The sequence below is a fragment of the Arachis hypogaea genome, chromosome 4, assembly GCF_003086295.3.
Source record: "Arachis hypogaea cultivar Tifrunner chromosome 4, arahy.Tifrunner.gnm2.J5K5, whole genome shotgun sequence".
In the NCBI taxonomy this organism is placed as follows: Eukaryota; Viridiplantae; Streptophyta; class Magnoliopsida; order Fabales; family Fabaceae; genus Arachis; species Arachis hypogaea.
Window position 1 is genome coordinate 95,693,063 of NC_092039.1, and position 21,617 is coordinate 95,714,679.

The 21,617-nt window shown below is 39.2% G+C and overlaps 1 non-coding gene across 1 annotated transcript; it reads left to right on the top strand.

The window, feature by feature from the left end:
* The first annotated feature begins 612 nt into the window (after positions 1 to 612).
* Positions 613 to 716, top strand: LOC112798533 (small nucleolar RNA R71). Its single transcript, XR_003200142.1, has one exon. It is a non-coding gene; the product is annotated as a small nucleolar RNA R71 (small nucleolar RNA).
* The last annotated feature ends 20,901 nt before the right edge of the window (positions 717 to 21,617 follow it).

Sequence of the window (21,617 nt, forward strand, 5' to 3'; positions counted from 1 at the left end):
CTGAAAGTGGCCTTTGACAGATCAGAGACTATATTAGCTAAATTAAAATTATTTTGTTCAGCATTCTCTGTCTGTTGCTGAGAAGATGATGGATATGGCTTACTATTATTCAGCCTATTGCGTCCACCATTGTTAAAACCTTGTTGAGGTTTTTGTTGATCCTTCCATGAGAAATTTGGATGATTTCTCCATGATGAGTTATAGGTGTTTCCATAAGGTTCACCTAAGTAATTAACTTATGCCATGGCAGGGTTCTCAGGATCATAAGCTTCTTCAGAATCTTCCTCTCTAGTACTGTTGGATGCATGTTGCAATCCATTCAGATTTTGAGAGATCATGTTGACCTGTTGAGTCAACACTTTGTTCTGAGCCAGTATGGCATTCAGAGCATCAATTTCAAGAACTCCTTTCTTCTGAGGGACCCCATTATTCACGGAATTCCTCTCAGAGGTGTACATGAACTGGTTGTTTGCAACCATGTCAATGAGTTCTTGAGCCTCTTCAGGCGTTTTCTTCAGGTGAATAGATCCACCTGCAGAATGGTCCAGTGACATTTTCGAAAATTCAGAGAGACCATAATAGAATATATCTAATAGGGTCCATTCTGAAAACATGTCAGATGGACATCTCTTGGTTAACTGCTTGTATCTTTCCCAAGCTTCATAGAGGGATTCACCATCTTTTTGTTTGAAGGTTTGAACATCCACTCTCAGCTTGCTCAGCTTTTGAGGAGGAAAGAATTTATCCAAGAAGGCAGTGACCAGCTTATCCCAGGAGTCCAGACTATCCTTAGGTTGTGAATCCAACCATATTCTAGCTCTGTCTCTTACAGCAAAAGGGAAAAGCATGAGTCTGTAGACTTCAGGATTAACTCCATTTGTCTTTACAGTATCACAGACCTGCAAGAACTCAGTTAAGAACTGATAAGGATCTTCAGATGGAAGTCCATAAAACTTGCAGTTTTGTTGCATTAAAGCAACTAGTTGAGGCTTAAGCTCAAAGTTATTGGCTCCAATGGCAGGAATGGAGATGCTTCTTCCATCAAACTTGGATGTTGGCTTTGTGAAGTCACCAAGCATTCTCCTTGCATTATTATCATTATTTTCGGCTGCCATGTCCTTCTCTTGTTCGAAAATTTCTGAAAGGTTATTTCTGGATTGTTGTAATTTAGCTTCTCTTAATTTTCTCTTCAGAGTCCTTTCAGGTTCTGGATCAATTTCAACAAGAGTGCCTTTTTCCCTGTTCCTGCTCATAAGAAAGAGAAGAAAACAAGAAAAGAAAAAGGAATCCTCTATGTCACAGTATAGAGATTCCTTTATGTTAGTAGAAGAAGAAAGGGGTAGAAGAATGAGGAAGGATGAAGAAGAATTTGGATTTAGATGAAGAGAGGTGAAGAGGAGTGTTAGTAATTAAATAATTAAATAGAATAAGAGAAGAGAAAGAAATTTTCGAAAATAATTTTGAAAAAGAAGTTAGTAATTTCGAAAATTAGAAATAAAATAAGTTTTAAAATTAAAATTTAAAACAATTAAAAAGAATTTTTGAAAAAGAGAGGGAGAATTTTCGAAAATTAGAGAGGGATAGGTAGTTAGGTGGTTTTGAAAAAGATAAGAAACAAACAAAAAGTTAGTTAGTTGATTGAAAAAGATTTGAAATCAAATTTTGAAAAAGATAAGAAGATAAGAAGTTAGATAAGATATTTTGAAATCAAATTTTGAAAAAGATTTTTGAAAAAGATAAGATAAAAGATAAAAAGATATATTTGAAAAAGATATTTTGAAAAAGATTTAAATTTAAAATTGACTTAACTAACAAGAAACTACAAGATAAGATTCTAGAACTTAAAGATTGAACCTTTCTTAACAAGAAAGTAACAAACTTCAAATTTTTGAACCAATCACATTACTTGTTAGCTAATTTTCGAAAATTTGATATAAAGATAAGAAAAAGATTTTTGAAAATATTTTGAAAAAGATTTTTGAAATTTTCAAAAAAAAATGAAAAAGATATGATTTTTGAAAAAGATTTTAAAAGATAAGATTTTTAAAATTGAAATTTTGACTTGACTTGTAAGAAACAACTAATTTTGAAAACTTTTGACCAAGTCAATCCCAAAATTTCGAAATTTTGGAGGGAAATAAGGAAAAGATATTTTTGAAATCAAATTTTGAATGAAAAACACAAAAATGACCCAAAACATGAAAATTTTGGATCAAGACACAAGATGCATGCAAGAATGCTATGAATGTCAAGATGAACACCAAGAACACTTTTGAAGATCATGATGAACATCAAGAACATATTTTTGAAAAATTTTTGATGCAAAGAAAACATGCAAGACACCAAACTTAGAAATTTTTAATGCATGGAAAATATGAATGCAAAAATGCACATGAAAAACAACAAAAGACACAAAACAAGAAATCATCAAGATCAAACAAGAAGACTTGTCAAGAACAACTTGAAGATCATGAAGAACACTATGAATGCATGGATTTTCGAAAACAATGCAAGAAAAATTTTAAAAGCATGCAATTGACACCAAACTTAGAAATTAACACAAAACTCAAACAAGAAACATAAAATATTTTTGATTTTTATGATTTTCTAATTTTTTTGTATTTTTATTAATTTTTTTTTCGAAAATATAGTTTTGAAAAACGAAAAACAAAAAGAAAAATTTTTGAAAAAGTTTTTGAAAAGAAAATTACCTAATCTGAGCAACAAGATGAACCGTCAGTTGTCCATACTCGAACAATCCCCGGCAACGGCGCCAAAAACTTGGTGGACGAAATTGTGATCATGCGTTCTTTGGATTTTGAATGAAAGCTTTATTATGGCACTGATTGAATTCACAACTCCGTTCAACTAACCAGCAAGTGTACTGGGTCGTCCAAGTAATAAACCTTACGTGAGTAAGGGTCGAATCCACAGAGATTGTTGGTATGAAGCAAGCTATGGTCACCTTGCAAATCTCAGTTAGGCAGATTTAAAATAGTTTTATAGGTTTTCGAAAATAGAAATAATGAAAGGGATAAAGATACTTATGCAGATTCATTGGTGGGAATTTCAGATAAGCGGATGGAGATGCTGCAGAGCTCTCGGACGCCTGCTCTCCTACTCCTCCTACTCAATCCTTCTTACTCCTTTCCATGGCAAGCTTTGTATAGGGGTTCACCATCAACTGTGGTTACTTTCATTCCTCACGGGGAAATAACCTGTGCGGCTGTCACTCGCACAGCTAACCAGTCTGGAGGCATCACCCATGGCTGATGGCTACATCCCATTCTCGCAGTGAAAACTATGCTAACGCACTCTGTCACAGTACGGCTAATCACCGGTTGGTTCCCGCTCCTACTGGAATAGAATCCCTCTTTTGCGTCTGTCACTAACGCCCAGCAGGTTAAAGTTTGAAGCACGTCACGGTCATTCATTACCAGAATCCTACTCGGAACACCACAGACAAGGTTGGACTTTCCGGATTCCCAGGATCCTACTCGGAATACCACAGACAAGGTGAGACTTTCCGGACCCTCATAAATGCCGCCATCTATCTAGCTTATACCACGAAGATTCTGTTGGGGAATCTAAGAGATACGCATTCAAGCTCTGTTGCATGTAGAACGGAAGTGGTTGTCAATCACGCGCGTTCATAAGTGAGAATGATAATGAGGGTAATCTGACTCATAACATTCATCATGTTCTTGGGTACGAATGAATATCTTGGAATAAGAATAAGAGAGATTTGAATAAAAGATAATAGAATTTCATTAATACTTGAGGTACAGCAGAGCTCCACACCCTTAATCTATGGTGTGCAGAAACTCCACCGTTGAAAATACATAAGCAAAGAGTTCAGGCATGGCCGAATGGCCAGCCCTCTCTAACGTGATCAATGATCCCCTAAGATGAAAAATAAAACAAAACTGAGATCAAAGATGTCTAATACAATAGATAAATGTCCTATATATACTAGACTAGCTACTAGGGTTTACATGAGTAAGTATTTGATGCATAAATCCATTTCCGGGGCCCACTTGGTGTATGCTTGGGCTGAGCTTGATCATTCCACGAGCTAAGGCATTTCTTGGCGTCAAACTCCAGGTTATGACATGTTTTGGGCGTTCAACTCCGGATCATGATGTTTTTCTGGCGTTTAACTCCAGACAGCAGCATGTACTTGGCGTTCAACGCCAAGTTACGTCGTCATTCCTCGAATAAAGTATGGAATATTATATATTGCTGGAAAGCCCTGGATGTCTACTTTCCAACGCCATTAAGAGCGCGCCAATTGGAGTTCTGTAGCTCCAGAAAATCCATTCCGAGTGCAGGGAGGTCAGAATCCAACAGCATCAGCAGTCCTTTTGTCAGCCTTCTTCAGAGTTTTGCTCAAATCCCTCAATTTCAGTCAGAATTTACCTGAAATCACAGAAAAACACACAAACTCATAGTAAAGTCCAGAAATGTGAATTTAACATAAAAACTAATGAAAACATCCCTAAAAGTAGCTTAAACTTACTAAAAACTATATGAGAACAATGCCAAAAAGCCTATAAATTATCCGCTCATCATATAGGCAGATTAATTCCTATTCTAAAATTAGGCTTTATGGCTACTTGTATTAATCCTATATGGATAAAGTTATATCCTTTTCTGCTATGTTCTTTCAATTTATCTTCTTCTAAGATGGTAATAATTTTATTACTACTCGTTCCTGGTTTAAAATATTCTAACATGTGGATTTCATAATTTTTTTCCTTCCCAGAAGTTTCTCTTTTTATATATTTTATCTTTATCTACTATAGGTATACTCCAATTATGAAAACTTTCTTCTAATTTAGCTATTTCTAACTCATTTTTAGTTCCAGAGGTGGAAGCTTCATCATTATCTGTTTTTATTACTAAAGAATTATTTTTCCCTAGATTTAAACTACTCATCGTTCTCAATAAACTAGCCATTTTATGGTTAGAACTTTGTGAGTTACGGGACCACCCTCGTTAATCAACGGATTCACTGCCTTACTAGGACTTACAACCGGGATTACAATCTGGGCTGACCAATGTATTAACAGTTCTCACTGCTACTTCAAAGTTGTAACTATAAAATATTTGAGGCTTATCAAGAAGATTTGTAATAAAAATCCAGTTAAAAATAATTCCTTTATAAGTGGTATCAGAGCCTGCTCGAGAGGGAGGTATATGATAACATTTATAAAGGAATTATTTTTAACTGGATTTTTATTACAAATCTTCTTGATAAGCCTCAAATATTTTATAGTTACAACTTTGAAGTAGCAGTGAGAACTGTTAATACGTTGGTCAGCCCAGATTGTAATCCCGGTTGTAAGTCCTAGTAAGGCAGTGAATCCGTTGATTAACGAGGGTGGTCCCGTAACTCACAAAGTTCTAACCATAAAATGGCTAGTTTATTGAGAACGATGAGTAGTTTAAATCTAGGGAAAAATAATTCTTTAGTAATAAAAACAGATAATGATGAAGCTTCCACCTCTGGAACTAAAAATGAGTTAGAAATAGCTAAATTAGAAGAAAGTTTTCATAATTGGAGTATACCTATAGTAGATAAAGATAAAATATATAAAAAGAGAAACTTCTGGGAAGGAAAAAAATTATGAAATCCACATGTTAGAATATTGTAAACCAGGAACGAGTAGTAATAAAATTATTACCATCTTAGAAGAAGATAAATTGAAAGAACATAGCAGAAAAGGATATAACTTTATCCATATAGGATTAATACAAGAAGCCATAAAGCCTAATTTTAGAATAGGAATTAATCTGCCTATATTATTAACCTTAAGAGATACCAGGTTAAAAAATTTTAGTGATTCATTAATAGGAATATTAGAAAGTAACTGTCATGATGGACCAGTGTTTTTTAATTGTTACCCAAATTATGCTATGAATCTAACAAATGAATACACCTGGCAAGCTTTAAAATTGCAAGTGACATCTGATGAGACCATTATAAATGAAAAATATGATCCATTTTAAATAATCTATAGGATATATTATAAAATTACTAAAGTTGATTATGACTTTAGAGCATTAAGACAATCATCAAAAGAAGAAACAATAATTATGCATGCAAACCTAAAAAGATCTAATATACAAACACCTAGAAGATTAAGACATGAAGAATTAAAGAGTCGTATGCCTGAAGAATGGATAATACCTGATGGTATTGAAGAACCACAAATACAAAATACTAGGATAAGAGAAATCATAAGAGAAGGACCTGATATTAGAATCAGGATGAATAGATCCCAATCATTAAGAGTTCTTGATAATGTTGAAACTATTAGCCATAGAAATTCTATAGATAATTCGTCCATAGGAAATATCGATGATATTGTAGGAATTGACAACAGAAGGCCACATATTGCCACTGCTGTATATAAATCCCCTTCAGAATTTGATCCAAGAGAATCACAAATTATGTCCGTAATTATAAAGGAAGAACCATTTGAGATTGATAAAGAATGGATTAGACAAGATTTTAATGCTGATTACAATAAATCATTAAGAGATTGGTATTTTACCAACCATTCAGAAAAAGAGGTTATTAGAATAAGAGAACTATTCTATGATTTTATGAAAGAAAATAGGATTAGCTTGTTCTTCTTTGATTGGTACGTAAATTATTACTCCAAACCCGAAAAGAAATTATGTCCTTTAACAAAACCAACTGTTGTTTGGAAAACAAGCTCAGGATCAGTAATAGAATCTGAATACCCTCTTAAAGAAACTATCAAAATACCAATAGGAAAAGACCTAGAAGTTGAAGCAACACCTTATAAAGATAGTAATACAGAAGGAAACATAGAGAAAAGAGATATTAAGAAATTACATCAACAATTAAACTTTACTAACACCATGTTAGATATAATGAAAAATCAATTAGGAAGAATGGAAAATATGGAAAAAGTTATTAAGGTAGAAAAACCCATAGAAAAACCCATATATAAATTACAAAGTTTAGATAATATTAGCTTAAAATCTAAAGTAGAAACAGAAGTTGAAGAATTAAAAGAAAAACTTAGAAGTATTAGTCTAGGAAAATTAACAATTAATACATTGCAAAAGGAAGAAGAATTAGAATTAAATAAAATATCCTATAAAAGAGATTATCCTAAAACCAGAAATTATTATCCTAGACCGTCACCAGTAGATGTAGGCCTAGAAGAGCGAACACAATTAGTACAAAATAGTTTTTCAGGATCAGACTTAGTAGAATGGAATATAGATGGATTAAGTGAACAAGCCATTTTAGATCAAATGTGTAATATGACTATGGCTGCAACTGCCTATAAGATGAGAAAAGCTTCTGATAGAGAAGCAGCAATCATGATAACCCAAGGATTTACAGGACAATTAAAAGGTTGGTGGGATAATTTTCTCAGCGTCCAAGAAAAAGAATTAATTATTAATAGTATTAAACAAGAAGATCAATCACCAGACGCTACATCCACATTAATATACACTATTATTAAAAATTTTGTAGGAGATCCCAGTATTTTTAAAGATAGGATACATACTCAATTAATGAATTTAAGATGTCCAACCATGTCTGATTATAGATGGTATAAAGATGTTTTTATGTCAAAAGTCATGATAAGAGATGATGCACATGCGCCTTTCTGGAAAGAAAGATTCGTAGCAGCCTTACCAAAATTATTCTCTGAAAAAGTATTACAAAAACTACAAACACAATTTGGGACCCAGATTCCTTATAACTCATTAACTTTTGGACAATTGCATAATATAATAGTACAAACAGGTATAGAAGTATGCACAGATACCAAGATACAACAGAAAATAAAACAAAAAAGTATCACGGGTAAAAGAGAGCTTGGCACTTTTTGTTATCAATATGGAATAACTCCTGAAAAAGCACCTAGTGGACAGCATAAAGTTAAAAAGAGAAAATTTTATAAAAAACCTAAATATAATATAGACAAACCCCTTTATTATGAACAGAAATATCATAAAAAATTCCATAAAACCCCTAAAGGAAAACCTAAATTTTCTAATAAGAAAAAACCAGTAATATGTTGGAAATGTAAAAAACAAGGACACTATGCTAATAAATGTACGACAGAACAAAAAATAAATAAAATAGAAAATAAAGAAATTAAACACGCTTTAACAGCCATACTAATCAATTCAGAATCAGAAGAAGAATCAAGTTATGAAGATTCTTCTGAAACTGAAGACTATTTTATACAACAATTAGACTTTATGTCAGAAGAAGAGAGCTCAGGAGGAAATAGCAGAAAAGAGGAACAGGATAATAATAATTGTTTAGGAATAGGATTATGTAACTGTAGAAACTGCGAAAAAACTGTAAATGTTTTAACTAAAGAACAAACTTCTACACTAGTCAAAATAATTGACAAGTTAGAAGATACACCATTAAGGGATGAATTTATAAGACAATTAGCTGAATTAGTTAAAAAAGAAGAAGAAAGTAAGCAAGAAATAAGACCAATAGAAATAAAAGAAATTTATAATCGTTTTAAAAATCCACAAGAAGAAGTTTCCCTTAATTCTCTTAAAGAAGAGATAAAAAAGTTAAAAAGAGAAGTTTCAGAATTAAAACAACAAAACATTAATATGGACTACAGATTACTAAAAATAGAAGGAGAAAACATAATAAAAATCCAAGAACAATCTTTGCAAAATAATGAAGGGACTAGTAATATAACAATCCCTGAGAATTATATTAACCTAGGTACAGAAAACTATATAAATATATTAACATTATTAGTAAGTCAAAAATGGTTTACTACGATAACTTTAATAGTAGGAGAAGAAAAATTTGATTTAATAGCTATGGTAGATTCAGGAGCTGATGTTAATTGTATACAAGAAGGATTAATACCCACAAAATATTATGAGAAAGAGTTTTAATGGCAGAAAACGACAAAATGACTATAGACTATAAGTTATCCAAAGCAAAAATTTGTAAAAATAGGGTATGCTTTGCCACTACATTCTTTTTAGCAAGAAATATATCTCATCAAGTTATATTAGGAAATCCTTTCACTTTATTATTATATCCCTTTAATGTCGACATAGACGGAATAACTTGTACAAGAATCCCTAATCATCCTGTCCATTTTGAATTTTTCACAAGACCAAAACAGCATGAACTCAATCTGTTACAACACCTATCTACACAGGTTAGTGTAATGGAAACAGAAGTAAAACAAATTAATTGTTTGAGCCTAGAGAAAACTTTACAACAATTACCGCGTCAAGTTAATATTATAGAAAGAAAAACAAGACAAATTAACTACTTAAACCAAGAAATTACACATAAAAGAATAGAAGAACAATTACAAACCCCAGAAATACAAGGTAAAATAAAAGCAATTGAAGAAAAAATTAAAAAAGAATTATGTAGTTTAAATCCCACAGCCTTTCAACATAGAAAATTACATGAAATATCTTTACCATATGAAGATGGGTTTAAAGAAAAAGACATACCAACAAAGGCAAAACCGATACATATGAACAAAGAGTATCTAGAATATTGTAAAAAAGAAATACAAGAATATCTAGATAAAGGACTAATAAGGCCTTCAAAATCACCGTGGAGCTGTACAGGCTTCTATGTGATGAAAGCATCTGAAATAGAAAGAGGTGCTCCAAGATTAGTTATCAATTATAAACCTCTAAACAAGGTATTAAAATGGATTAGGTATCCTTTACCAAATAAAAGTGATTTAATTAAAAGATTAAATAAAGCAAATATCTTTTCAAAATTTGATTTAAAATCAGGATATTATCAAATTGCAGTAAAAGAGGAAGATAGATATAAAACAGCCTTTATAGTACCTTTTGGACATTATGAATGGAATGTAATGCCTCAAGGATTAAAAAATGCTCCAAGCGAGTTTCAAGAAATAATGAATAATATATTTTACCCACATATAGAATTTACTATAGTATATCTTGATGACGTATTAGTATACTCAAAAGGTATAAAGCAGCACATATATCATCTAGAAAAATTTATGGACATTATAAAAGAGCAGGGATTAGTTTTATCAGAAAAGAAAATGAAAATTTTTACAACTAAAGTAAGGTTCTTAGGATATGAAATTTATCAAGGAACCATAGTACCTATTAAAAGAGCTATTGAATTTGCAGATAAGTTTCCAAATGAAATAACTGACAAAAAACAATTACAAAGATTTTTAGGATGTTTAAATTATGTGGCAGAATTCTTACCTGGTATAAGAGTTACTTGCGAACCTCTTTATAAAAGGTTAAGAAAAAACCCACCTCCATGGACAAAAGAAATGACTTCTATAATAATAAAAATAAAAAATGCAGTAAAAGAAATACCTTGCATAAATATACTAGACCCATCGGCTAAATTAATTGTAGAAACAGATGCATCAGAATTAGGATATGGAGGAATTCTTAAACAAATACCTCCTAAAAGCTCAAAAGAACAGATAGTAAAATACCATTCAGGAATTTGGAACCAAGCCCAAAAGAACTACCCCACAGTTAAAAAAGAGATACTTGCCATAGTATTATGTGTTTCAAAATTTCAAGAAGATTTATTTAATAAAACCTTCTTAATAAGAACTGATTGTAAAGTAGCCCCAAATGTTTTAGAGAATGATGTAAAAAATTTGGTTTCAAAACAAATATTTGCAAGATGGCAAGCTATTTTATCATGCTTTGATTTTACTATTGAACATATAAAAGGAGAACTAAATTCACTCCCTGACTTTCTTACTAGAGAATTTTTGCAGGGAAAAGATGGAGCAAAAACCAGCCTCCAGTGAAGATTATGGTCAACCTTTTGACCAAGTAAAAGAAACAAAATTACCTATTATCCCTGTACCAGCAAAACCATTATCATTAAGACCTATGACAATGTCACAGGTTGTAAAAGCATCATCATCATCATCACCTTCTAAGAGCCCTTCAATTACTACTAATAATAAATTCACATTATTACAACCATCAGATCTCTACAACACTCAACCTTTGAAAGAACAGTTTCCTTATTATGAAAAGCCCAATCCTATTAAAATATTAACCATTGAAAAAGAATGGTTCAAAAAAGACAGAAAAACCCTATACAAGACTATTTTCCCAAACACTTTCCATTACATTCCTATTAACCCACAAAAAACCCAGAAATTCTATGAATTCATATTAGTAGACACTGGATCTATTGAATTAACCCATTATAGAGACTCCAATACCAAACAACCTATTTACTCAAAAATAAAAATCATGAAAATATTATCTCTACAAGAATGGGAATTACCCCCATATCATTCTAAAAACTTCTCTTTGAAGTTTGAACCTCAAAGCTATACCTATTATGATTACTGTTCCGAGGGTTACCTGAAACGTGTAGCTCGGTCGTCTGGAGAGACCCGAGGTGGGGGTTCAGTGACCCGAGCTTGATATGCAGAATGGTTGGTGGTTGTACCTGCAATGACACTCCGATGCTTAAGTTAGCATGGGTCCAAGCAGATATGTGTAGAATGTGGAATGAATGCCATACCTGGGTGCTCCAGTGTATTTGTAGTAGTTGGCCGTGATCTTCCCTGGATAAGATATTCTTATCTTATCTTATCTTTGGGAGTTTTATCTCTATCTTTGTGGAACCGCCTTTTCTAGGCCTTTTCGGCCTTTAGGTTTTGGGCTGCGTTCCTTTTGATGGGCCTTCCTTGCTTTATTGTCCGAGGTCCGACCTTTAGGCGTGAGCCTTAGGACGAGGTCGGACCTTTTTATGAATTTGCCGAGTTGGAGGAGCCCGGTCAGGGTATGAACAGTGCCCCTGCCCGAGTTCGTCCTTTTTGGGAGGTCGAGCTCGGGCATAGTAGTTTTTCAAAATTCAAAAATGGCCGTTCCTGCATTTATTGCATTTTACCGTTTTTCCTCGATTTCCGTTCGGGCCCTGTGAAGGCTTTATTTATTTGCTCCCTTCCCTTTTTTCTGCGTTTTGTTTTTCTTTATCCTTTTTCGAGCACTGCTTCTTCTTTCTCTTTGTTCTGCTTCCCCGAATCTTTCCGTGTGTCTTTCCGGGGTTTCCTCTGTGCCGTCATTTCGTTCTTCTTGCTTCGGAGCTCGTCGTCTTCGTTTCTTTCTTCCAGGTTTGTTCCCATGTTTCTCTTTTCTTGTGATCATATGCTTCTGTTCTTTGTGTGGCTCTTGTTTGTTTCTTTTTCTTTATGCCTGGGTTGCCCCAAAAAGAGGCGCCGCCATTGTTGTTGTTTGTATATGGGGGGGGTTCTTTTTTGTTCTCTGGTATTTTTGTTCCGGGTTGCCGCATTTTCTTCGTGGGGTTTTTGTTTCTTGTTTTGCTGAATGGGTTCTTGCTGTCTTCTTTATGTGATTTTTGCTTCTTGTTGTATTCTTCTTTGTAGGCAAGAATTTTATGTCTCGAAAGGTTCTTCAAGCGATGTCGACTAAAATTCCATGTGGTCTTGGTTGGGTAGACCCTCTTCCTCTAAGAGTCCCTTCTGTGGTAGATTCTGAGTATTTAGCTAGGTTCCGTAGGCACTGTAGCATATGTGAAAATAGAGAGTCTGAGAGGGATTATGAACTAGTTGCCCCTGACTCCGAGGAGAGAGTGTGCTTCCCGCCCCTAGATAGTTTCGAGAAGCTCTTCTTTTATACTTATGATTGTTTTTTCTCTAAGCTGAGTGTCCGACTTCCCTTTACCGATCTGGAGTCCGAGGTGTTGTGGTCTTGTAATCTTGCCCCTACGCAGCTCCATCCAAATTCTTGGGCGTTTTTAAAGCTGTTTCAACTTTTGTGTCAGTTTTGGGCGTCTCTCCCTCTATTTCTCTTTTTTCCTATTTGTTTGTGTTGACGAAGCCGGGGTCGGGTGGAGGGAAGGTATCTTGGGTCTCTTTTAGGGCTAACCAGGGAAGGAAGTTTTGTACCCTGTATGACGAGTCCTTTCATGATTTTAAGAACTTTTATTTCAAGGTCCGGGCTACTGGAGACGTCCGACCTTTCTTTCTAGATGAGAGTGGGGAGCCTTCTTTTCCTCTTTGTTGGCAGGAGAATGTAGTGTCTACTAAGTATACCCTTGAGAGTCTAGATGAGGTGGAGCAGGCTTTTGTGGGTGTGGTAAGCAGTTTATGGGGTCGGGCACCTCACTTGGACACGAAGAAAATGTTGGGAGATCCAAGCCTTCTCCGTTCCGAGTTAAGTAGTTCCCGACCTCTCCGAGATTCATCTTTTTTAGTATTTTGGTTTTGCTTGTTTTGGTGGAATTTCTGTTGTGGTAATCCTTTTTCTTTTATTTCTGCAGAGATGTCTTCTCAGGCGGATTCTATGAAGTACCTTCGTCGGACGAAGAAGTCTGTGGCTGCTCGAAATATCGAGGCTGGGGAGGCTTCTGCCCGATCTTCTCCGAAGAAGACTACTGTGGGTGTTACTACTCGGTCGAAGACTATTCCGACTCCCCAGTTCCGACCTATAAGTCAAGATCCTCCGACCTCTGGGCCTGCTACCTCTTCTCCTCCTTCGTCCTCGGGTCCTCCTCCCAAGAAGCAGAAGACCTCTCAAGAGCTTGCGGGTTTTAACGATAAGGATTTTGATGCTCTTGGTTGGATTGAACAGCATATTCTCCCTCAGACTTTTATTTCTACTGATGATGTGTCTATGGAGCACCATTTTCAGTATATGGCGCGGAGCTGTGTCCGGATGGCTAGTCTTCATGCCGCTATTGCCCGGGAGTTCAAGAAATCCCCCCTTGGGGCGACCAGCTCCCGACTTGAGAAGGCTCAGTCTGAGTTCGAGAGGATTAGTCAACTGAAGGCTGCTAGGATTACTGAGCTGGAGGCATCTTTAGAGAAAGAGAAAGCTAAAGCTACTGCGGCTGTGGCGGCAGCGAATGCATCTGAGGAGATGGCGAAGGCGGCGAGGGAGAATTATACTCGGACATATGCCGAGCTTGTGGAGGCAAAGGAGAGATTGCAATCCGCTCAGGATGACTTTTACGAGCTAGAAGGTCATGTGGCTAAGGGTATGGATGCTATGTTTGAGAACTTGAAGGCTCAGGTCCGGGTTCTTGCTCCTGACCTGGATCTGAGCTTATTCAGTACGGATAACGTTGTTGTGGAGGGAAAGATTGTTCCTGCTCCCAACGAGGATGAGGTTCCGGTGTCCGACCCCAAAGTTCCGGTGTCCGATCCGACTTTGCCTTTGGCCGGGGATGGATCCGGTGTGGAGGTTTTAAACCGAGATGACGGTGCCGTCGATGCTGTCCCGATTTCTATGTTTCCTCCGCGGCCTTCTGTCGATGTGGAGTCCGGAAAGGATCTTGATTCTCTGTAATCCTTTTATCTTTGGTTTTTTTCCCGGCCTGTGGGCTTTTTGTTTTTGGATGGTTTCTGTGAATGCTTTGGACACCTTTTTGCTATTAGCTACTTGTAGTAACTTTTTTAGCTTATTATGCGGTGTTTGTTTCGCGTTTTGACTTTTAGTTTCGCTTTTATGCTTTTTAGTTGTTTTTGGATAACAACTTTTTAGCTAGCGCTTTTTGAAACTTTGTTTTACCCTTTCCTTTGATTTCGTTTTTTCGCTTGTACTTTTTAGTTGTTTTTGTATAGCAACTTTTTAGTAAGCGTTTTCGAAATCTTTGTTTTCGCCGTTTCAAGGCTTCCTTCTTGGGTCCGGGCTTTTTACTCGGACCTCGGGGGGGGGGGGGTCGAGTACTTCCCTTTGTCGGGTCCGACCTTGTCGTTGGTCGGCCTTTTAAGTTATTTTTGCAATATCTTTTTATTTGGCTTTTTGAGCCTTTTCAGAGTTGCTTTATAACTTCTCACATTAATTTGAACCTCGTCGCTTTATCTTTGCCGACCCTGTGTGGTCTCTTGGCAATGATTTTTTGCGTTTTGCCGAGCATAAATTAATGCGCCTTGGCGGGGTACTTTCCCAGATTTGTTTCATCATGAGGAAGAAGAAAAGAAAATAGAAAAATTTGATTAGTATTAAAAAAGAAAGAATATTTACAGAGTGTTTACCCCTGACTAGGTCGGGTGCCTTACTTGACCGGGTGTCTCATTAAAAAACCCTTGTAGGGAAAAAGAGTACACCTCGGGTTAAATTTTTCTAGCTATAGTATCGTCTTAGATTACAGGCGTGCCAGGCCCTAGGCAGCTCATTGCCTTCTAGGTCGGATACTTTGTAATAGCCTGTTCCTAAGACTTCTGCTACCTTGTAGGGTCCTTTCCAATTTGCAGCCAGTTTTCCTTCTCCCGACTTTTGTGTTCCGATGTCATTTCGGATTAGAATCAGGTCGTGAATGGAGAAGCTTCGCTTTATTACTTTCTGATTGTATCTGAGGGCCGTTCGCCGTTTTAAGGCTTCTTCTCGGATCCGAGCTCTTTCTCGGACCTCGGGGAGGAGGTCGAGTTCTTCCCTTTGTGCCTGCGGGTTACCTTTTTCGTTGTAGAAGATGGTTCTAGGTGACCCTTCCTCTATTTCGATAGGAATCATTGCTTCCATCCCATAAGCTAGTCGGAATGGCGATTCTCCCGTTGTAGAGTGTGGAGTTGTCCGATATGCCCATAGCACCTGTGGGAGCTCCTCGGCCCATGCCCCTTTGGCCTCTTGGAGTCTCCGTTTTAACCCGGCCAAGATGACTTTATTTGCAGCCTCTGCTTGTCCATTGGCTTGTGGGTGCTCGACTGAGGTGAATTGCTGTTTGATTTTTAGTTCGGCCACCAAGTTCTGAAAACTTGTGTCCGTGAACTGTGTTCCATTGTCTGTTGTGATGGAGTAGGGGACTCCGAACCTTGTGACAATGTTTTTGTATAGGAATTTGCGGCTTTTCTGAGCCGTAATGGTGGCTAAGGGTTCAGCTTCGATCCACTTTGTGAAGTAGTCGACCCCTACTATGAGGTATTTGACTTGCCTCGGTCCTTGGGGGAACGGGCCGAGTAGGTCAAGTCCCCATTTTGCGAAGGGCCATGGTGCGGTGATGCTGATAAGGTCTTCGGGTGGTGCCTTGTGGAAATTGGCGTGTTTTTGGCAGGGGGAGCATATTTTCACAAATTCCGTTGCGTCTCTCTGCAAGGTCGGCCAGTAGAACCCGGCTCGGACTACTTTTTTGGATAATGCCCGAGCTCCAAGATGGTTCCCACATATGCCTCCGTGGACTTCTTCGAGGACGTTCTTTGTTTCTGAGGTCGGGACGCACCTAAGGAGGGGGTTTGAGAATCCTCTTCTGTATAATACGTCGTGAATTAGTGTATAATTCTGGGCGTCTTTCGTGAGTCTTTTAGCTTCCTTTCTCTCGGCGGGGAGAGTTCCCGATTTCAGGTAGTTGAGTATGGGGGTCATCCATCCTTGCTGTTGGTTAGATATGTTTAGCGCTTCTTCCTCTCTTAGTACGGAGGGGGATTGTAAGGTTTCCTGGAGGAGACTTCTGTTGTTGCCTCCGGGCTTGGTGCTGGCAAGCTTCGAGAGGGCGTCTGCCCGGGCGTTTTGTTCCCGAGGTATGTGCTGAATCTGTATTTCTGAAAAGTGGCGTAATTGTGCCTGTGTTTGGTCCAGGTATTTTTTCATAGTTGGGTCTTTGGCCTGGTAGCTTCCATTTACTTGTGATGTGATGACCTGGGAGTCGCTGAAGATTGTGATTTTCTGGGCTCCGACCTCTTCAGCTAGCTTTAGACCTGCTAGTAGGGCCTCGTATTCGGCTTGGTTGTTCGAAGCCTGGAACTCGAATTTTAGGGATAGTTCTATCCGCGTTCCTTGGTCGCTTTCGAGTATAACCCCGGCTCCGCTTCCAGTTTTGTTTGAGGACCCGTCGACATACAGGTTCCATGAGAGTGGGGTTCCAGGGGTCTCAGTGTATTCTGCGATGAAGTCGGCTAGATACTGAGATTTTACGGCAGTCCGGGTTTCATAGTGGAGGTCGAACTCGGACAGTTCCACCGCCCATTGCAGTATTCGTCCTGCCAGGTCTGTCTTTTGGAGGATGTGTCTCATGGGTTGGTTTGTCCGGACTTTGATGGTGTGGGCTTGAAAGTAGGGACGGAGCCTCCGAGCTGTGAACACTAGGGCGTAGGCGAATTTTTCTATCTTCTGATAGTTTAATTCGGCCCCTTGTAGCGCCTTGCTTACAAAGTATATGGGGTGTTGTCCTCGGTCATTTTCTCGTATTAACGCTGAAGCGACTGCTCGATTTCCAACCGAGAGGTATAGTACGAGTTCTTCTCCCTTTAGAGGTCGGGTTAGGATTGGTGGCTGCCCGAGGAATTCCTTGAATTCTTGAAAGGCTTTTTCGCACTCCGGGGTCCATGAGAAGGGTTTCCCTTTCTTTAGGAGTGAGTAGAGAGGTAGTGACTTTATTGCTGATCCTGCCAAGAATCTTGATAGGGCGGCTAGCCTTCCATTCAGTTGTTGTACTTCTTTGACACACGTCGGGCTCTTCATATTGAGTATCGCTTGGCATTTGTCCGGGTTTGCTTCGATGCCCCTTTGAGTCAGCATGAAGCCTAAGAACTTTTCGGCCTCTGCGGCGAAGGTGCACTTTGTCGGGTTAAGTCTCATGTTGTGTTTTCTGAGGGTACCGAAGATACTGGTGAGGTCGGTCAGCAAGTTTTTGTCTTCTTGTGTCTTTACCAGCATGTCATCGACATACACCTCCAGCTGTAATCCGATGTGCTCTGAGAACACTTTGTTCATTAGCCTCTGGTAGGTTGCCCCTGCGTTCTTCAGCCCGAAGGGCATTACTACGTAGCAGTAGTTTGCCCTTGGGGTTATGAACGAGGTCTTTTCTTGGTCGGGTCCGTACATCGGGATTTGATTGTATCCCGAGTATGCGTCCATGAAGGAGAGATATCTATAGCCTGAGGCTGCGTCTACTAAGGCGTCGATGTTTGGTAGTGGATATGGGTCTTTGGGGCAGGCTTTGTTGAGATCCGTGTAATCGACGCACATCCTCCATTTTCCATTGGGCTTTTTCACCAGGACCACGTTTGCGAGCCATAGGGGTATTTTACTTCCCTAATGAACCCTGCATCTAGCAGTGCTTGTACTTGTTCTTCTATTGCTTGCGTGCGCTCGGGTCCGAGCTTTCGGCGTCTTTGTTGGACAGGCCGGGATCCCGGGTAAACTGATAGCTTATGGCACATCAGGTCGGGGCTTATGCCTGGCATGTCGGAGGCTTTCCAGGCGAAAAGGTCGGAATTCTCCTTTAAGAGGGTTATGAGTTTCTCTTTTAGGTCTGCTTCGAGGTTTGCTCCTATGTTTGTTATTTTTTCAGGTGTGTTCCCAATCTGGACTCTTTCGGTTTCTCCCTCTGGTTGTGGCCGAAGATCTTCTCGGGATTGAACTCGTCCGAGTTCTATTGTGTTGACCTCTTTCCCTTTTAGGCTCAGGCTCTCGTTGTAACATCGCCGCGCTAGTTTTTGGTCGCCTTTTAGGGTAGCGATTCCTTTTGCGGTAGGGAACTTCATACAGAGGTGTGGGGTCGAGACTATAGCTGCCAGTCTGTTTAGGGTTGGTCGCCCAATGAGGGCATTGTATGCTGAAGTGACGTCGACTATAATGTAGTCGATGCTTAATGTTTTAGATTGCTCGCCTCTTCCAAAGGTAGTGTGTAGCAAGATGTATCCTAAGGGATGGATCGGGGTATCCCCTAGCCCAAATAGGTCGGTGGGATAGGCCTTTAGTTCTTTTTCTTCAAGTCCGAGCTTGTCGAAGGCCGTTTTGAACAGGATATCTGCTGAGCTTCCCTGGTCAATCAGGGTTCGATGTAAGTTGGCGTTTGCTAGGATAATGGTGATTACCATTGGATCGTTGTGCCCGGGAATTATTCCTTGAGCATCTTCTCGGGTAAATGAGATAGTAGGTAATTCGGGCAGGGGATTGTCTTCTCGGACGTGATAGACTTCTTTGAGGTGTCTTTTTCGCGAGGATCTGGATGTTCCTCCGCCTGCAAAACCTCCATTTATCATGTGAACGTGTCTTTCAGGGGTTCGCGGGGTTTGTTCGGCCCGATCTTCGTTATCTCCCCGCCTTCTCTTCCTGGTCTCTTCTCCTTTCTCTGCTATGTATCTGTCGAGTTTTCCTTCTCTGGCTAGCTTTTCTATAACATTTTTTAGGTCGTAGCAGTCGTTAGTAGAATGACCGTAGAGCTTGTGATACTCACAGTATTCGGACCGATCTCTCCCCGCTCTCTTGTGTTTTAGCGGTCGGGGCGGTGGGATCTTTTCGGTGTGGCATACTTCTCTGTAGATGTCTACCAGGGAGACTCGGAGGGGGGTGTAGTTGTGGTACTTCCGTGGCTTGTCCGAGTTGGGTTCTTCTTTCTTCTTCTGTTCCCGATCTCGATCTCGGAGTGGGTAGGTTGATTCCTTCCTAGAAGAGTCTCTTAGCTGGGAGGTTTCCTCCATGTTGATATATTTTTCTGCCCGCTCCTGCACCTCGTATAGGGAGGTCGGGTATCGTTTGGATAGGGATTGGCTAAACGGTCCCTCTTTTAGGCCGTTTGCTAGTCCCATGATGGCTGCTTCAGTGGGCAAGTGTTGTATGTCCAGGCAGGCTTTGTTGAATCGCTCCATGTATTCTCGGAGAGTTTCTTGGTTACCTTGTTTGATCCCGAGTAGACTGGGGGCATGTTTTGTCTTGTCCTTTTGAATAGAGAACCTTGTTAGGAATTTTTTGGTTAGGTCTTCGAAGCTGGTGATTGATCTTGGTGGCAGGTTGTCGAACCACTTCATGGCTGACTTGGTGAGAGTGGTGGGGAAGGCTTTGCCCCGAATCGCGTCGGAGGCGTCGACTAGGTACATTCTGCTTCTGTAGTTGCTGAGGTGGTGACTTGGATCGGTGGTGCCGTCGTAGAGATCCATATCGGGTGGTTTGAAGTTTCGCAGTACCTTCTCCTTCATGATCTCTTGCGTGAAGGGATCATGGTTGCCTTCGGGGGTGGTGCCGCGTTCCGTCCGGTCTTTCAGGTTGGCCTCTATTTTCCGCAGTTTTCTTCTAATTCTCTGCGCTTTCGAGTCTCCCTTCTCAGATCTTGTTCAGTTTCTTTCTGCTTCTTTATGTCTTCTTCGAGTTGTTTCAGTCGGTTTTGTTGTGCCCGGACTGCTTCTAGAATTTCCGAGCTCTTCTCTTTTTCGGAATTTTGTGGATCTTTGTTTGGGAGTGATGTCTTTGGGCGATTCTGTTTGTTTCCTCCTGGAGTGCGTGGTGATAGAGGGCTGTCCGGTCGTTCTCCGGTGTCAATTTCGTCCTCTTGTTCAGATGCAGCGCGGTCATTGTTGTGAGGGTCGTCCGCCATGGTAGAGGGATGACTTCCAGGTCCCCGGCAACGGCGCCAATGTTCCGAGGGTTACCTGAAACGTGTAGCTCGGTCGTCTGGAGAGACCCGAGGTGGGGGTTCAGTGACCCGAGCTTGATATGCAGAATGGTTGGTGGTTGTACCTGCAATGACACTCCGATGCTTAAGTTAGCATGGTGATGAGCGGATAATTTGTATACTTTTTGGCATTGTTTTTAGTATGTTTTTGTTATGATATAGTTAGTTTTTAGTATATTTTTATTAGTTTTTAGTTAAAAATTACTTTTCTGGACTTTACTATGAGTTTGTGTGTTTTTCTGTGATTTCAGGTATTTTCTGGCTGAAATTGAGGGACCTGAGCAAAAATCTGATTCAGAGACCAAAAAGGACTGCAGATGCTGTTGGATTCTGACCTCCCTGCACTCGAAGTGGATTTTCTGGAGCTACAGAAGCCCAATTGGCGCGCTCTCAATGGCGTTGGAAAGTAGACATCCTGGGCTTTCCAGCAATATATGATAGTCCATACTTTGCCCAAGATTTGATGGCCCAAACCGGCGTTCAAAGTCACCTCAAGAAATTCCAGCGTTAAACGCCGAACTGGCACCCAAATGGGAGTTAAACGCCCAAACTGGCACCAAAGCTGGCGTTTAACTCCAAGAAGAGTCTCTACACGAATTTGCTTCATTGCTCAGCCAAGCACACACCAAGTGGCCGGAAGTGGATTTTATGTCATTTACTCATTTCTGTACACCTTAGGTTACTAGTTTTCTATAAGTAGACCTTTTACTATTGTATTAGGATCTTTTGATCACTTAGATCTCTAGATCATCTTTGGACATTGTGTTCTTAGATCATTGGGAGGCTGGCCATTCGGCCATGCCTAGACCTTATGCTTATGTATTTTCAACGGTGGAGCTTCTACACACCATAGATTAAGGTGTGGAGCTCTGCTGTACCTCGAGTATTAATGCAATTACTATTGTTCTTCCATTCAATTCCGCTTGTTCTTTATCCAAGATATCACTTGTTCTTCAACTTGATGAAGGTGATGATTGACGCCCATCACCATTCTCACCCATGAACAAAGTGACTGACAACCACTCTTGTTCTACAAGCATTTGAGGCTTAGTGAATATCTCTTGGATTCCTGATGGCACGATGCATGGTTGATCACCTGACAACGAGTGCTCGCCTGACAAACGAGCCAACCATTCCGTGAGATCAGAGTCTTCGTGGTATAGGCGAGAACTGATGGCAGCATTCAAGAGAATCCGGAAGGTCTAACCTTGTCTGTGTATTCTGAGTAGGA